The following is a 3,504-nucleotide window of genomic DNA, read 5'->3' as shown; positions in this document are numbered from 1 at the left end:
CAATTATGGCCCTTTGAGACCCATCGAATGCTTTCACATTCATAGTCCCTGCTCGTATTTCATGCAAACCTTTACCCAACCTTTTCAAAGTAGTCAGCGGACATATGTTGAGACTGGACCCTCCATCTATCAAAACCCTAGCAATGAATTTATCCTCGCATTGTACCGTGATGTGCAACGCCCTGTTGTGGCTTAATCCCTCTGGTGGCAATTCGTCTTCATGAAAGGTGATCTTGTGGCTCTCCAGTACTTTCCCTACCATGTTATCCATCTCCCCACTGGTGATATTGTTAGGTACGTAAGCCTCATTCAATACCTTCATCAAGGTATTCCTATATGCCTTAGAATTCTGCAGAAATGATAGGATGGATATCTGAGCAGGGCTTTGTTCAGATGGTCTACCATAGAATATTCTCTCTCTTGCACCTTTCTCCAAAGATCATCCGGGCCAGCTTCGATGATGGGTTTCTTGGAAGCAGCTTCTCTACTCGTTCTTCCCAAATTCTCAGGTGTATAAATTCTACCAGACCTGGTCATCCCTTGTGCTGCACTAGATTCTTCCATTTTTGCTTTTCCTTTCCTCCTAGCTTCTGTAACATAGTCCCAGGTTATGACATTGGATTTAAAAGGCGGTGTGGATTCTACCGTCACAGTGAAGGGTGTGGTTACTTCTACTTCAAATGGAGCAGGTGCAGCTGCAGGTGTTGTTTCAACCTCGAACGGGGTTGGTGCGGCCACTTCAACTTCAATTGGTGGTTGTATCTTTACCACAATAGGATCAAGAGTGACTACAAGTTTCTTTGGGTCATCCCTTTCTCGAATAAGCCCAATCGACCCTTCTAGGTCCCATTCTTCATAAGTCTCTATCATATTTACTCCATCTCCCCTATGATCTTGGAGGGGATTGTTGCGGACGTCAGGTGCTGCCTCCTTTGCTTGTATAACCTTGGTATCGATTAGTGTCTGGATCTTGTCTTTCAGGGTGCGACATTCATCAATGGTATGACCTTTCATGCCCGAGTGGTAGGCACATGTTTTGTTTGGATTGACCCATTGAGAGGAGTTTTCCATGGCAACAACGGGAATAGGGGTGACATATCCAGCAGCTTTCAATCTCTCGTATAATTGATCGATGGGTTCAGCAATAGGGATGTATTGTCTGGGTGGCCTGCGGTCGAAATTTGGTCTCGATTTCTGATAGTTTTGGTTGGCTGGCGGTGAGTAATAATATGCTGGCTGGGTGTTATAAGTGTGGTAGGTAGTGGCAGGTTCTGGATATCTAGAAGGTGAAGGCTGATATGTGGGTGGAGGTGTTTGGTATGTAAGAGGAGATTTTGGACCTTGGGCTACCATCACAACCCCTACTTCTTTCTTCTTAGATATACCCCCTGACTGCAATGCTTTGTTTGTAGCCTGTAATGCCTCAAAATTAGTTACCATTCCGCTCTTGATCCCTTCTTCATTCCTTTCCCCTAACTTGATGATGTCGGAGAATTTGTGGTTCCCGATAACCATCAACCTTTCATAGTATTATGGATCCTGGGCCCGGACGGAGAACTTGTTCATCTGCTCTTCTTCCAATGTCGGCCTTACTTTCACGGCTTCTAATCTCCATCGAGTAGCATACTCACGGAAAGTCTCCGTTGGCTTCTTCTTGAAATTCTGTATGTAGAAGACGTCTGATGCATTCTCCATATTAAACCTAAATCGATCCATGAAATCCGATGCCATGCTTACCCAACTAACCCACTTGTTGGGATTTTGACTGATGTACCAAGATAGGGCATCCCTAGTGAGACTTCTCATGAACAGCTTCATGCGAATCCTCTCATCCTTTCCAACTCCTATGATCTTGTCATAGTATCTCCTTAGATGCACCTTTGGGTCACCTGTTCCGTAAAATATCTCAAACTTAGAAGATTTGTAACCCTCCGACAGTTATATGTCTAGCAGAATACACAGATCTTCATAATTCAAACCTTCAATGCCTTTACCCCTTTCGATACCCTAGACTCGGCTTGTGAGCTTCTTAAGTTCCTCTGCCATATTCTTGATGAGCAGGTCCTTCTCGGCGGATTTCGGTGTGTATTGGGTTTGTTGAGTGGGGTGAGGTAGGGTTTCTACATATATGGGGTTATTTTGGTGGATGCCGGGGGTTTGAGTGTAGTGGTGATCATTGGTTGAGTTCTGCGGATCAGGGGTAGGTTGCGGTGTATTTTGAGGAGTATGGCAGGTAGTAGTTTGTGGATACTGAGTCGGAAGATGTTGGTGTTGAGGAGGTGTGGCGTATTGATGAGGTGCGGGAGGGTTTTGTGGATGTTGGTTTGGTGTGTTTTGAGGAGATGTTGGGTTTTGGGCGTTCTGTTGGTTAATATTTGGGATGTTTAAGGTGAGGGAGAGGTTTGCCAAGTTGCGGACCTGCTCAAGTTCCCCTTGCAATTCCAGTATTTTCTGCTCCAACCGTAGAACCAAATCATTCTGTGCCGAAGTACTCCGACCATTTAAAGTTTCAACATTTTCCACATGCGCAACGTTATCTTTCCTGATACCACTCATGTCATCCATCGTAGCCTTTCCCTTACTTTTAGGATCACTTGGAGGAGGAGGAGGTGGAGGGCCTCTGGATCTAGTATGATACGTTGATGATGCTAGTATGTAAGAACCAACCTTAGGGGATGGGAATAATCAAAACAAAGAAAAGCAAAAAGGTAAACAAGTCAGTATGGGATTTTGGAAGGATATTTGCAGTATTTAAACATGTATTGAGGAATTATAAATTCGCGTCCTAATTTTGGGGACCTCATTGTACCTGAGGTAGGCCTAGCGATAACTGCCTCATTTCATTAATGTAATAAATAGATCAAACCTCTAAAATGACAATAATTAAAAGAGTTGCTAGTGGCATTTGCCTTATTACAATTAATTTCTTAAACGACTCTAGAAAAGCAAATAAACAACAATTCTATTCTATTTGGTCCTTGAGGGACCCTCTCCAAGCTTGGCCTTCTTGGCCCCATCGATCAGATTCCCCAGGTCGCGCATGTCCAGCAGCAGATACGCCCTTGCTAGGTGTCCTCCTTCGTTGCTCTCTGCATTCTGATAATCCACGATCCTTTTCCTCATCTTCCCTTCAAGTTCTGTCATACCCTACTCTAAGTACTCCAACCTTTCTGTTGATTTTGTAGCAACTTCCCTCCATTCATTGATTGATTCCATGTCTATCTTGTGTTGTTCCAAATGTCTAGCTTCAGACTCAAGGATTCTCTTGCGCAACCTCTTGTATTTTACTTGTGCTTCAACAACATCGTCTATGACCCTATTTCCTTGATCGATCCCCGGCTCGACTTCTCCTGCTATGCCATCATCCAACCATGATAGGTAGAAATACATATGACCGGCATGGTACCGATCTCGTTTGATGGTATCCTTTTCCATAATAATCTTCAGATGCCACATGTGTTGGGCCTCTCACTTGAATGGAATAGCACTACCCTGAAAGTCTGC

This window comes from Nicotiana tabacum, chromosome 2 (assembly GCF_000715075.1).
Source record: "Nicotiana tabacum cultivar K326 chromosome 2, ASM71507v2, whole genome shotgun sequence".
Lineage (NCBI taxonomy): Eukaryota > Viridiplantae > Streptophyta > Magnoliopsida > Solanales > Solanaceae > Nicotiana > Nicotiana tabacum.
Note: the sequence above shows the minus strand (reverse complement) of the source record.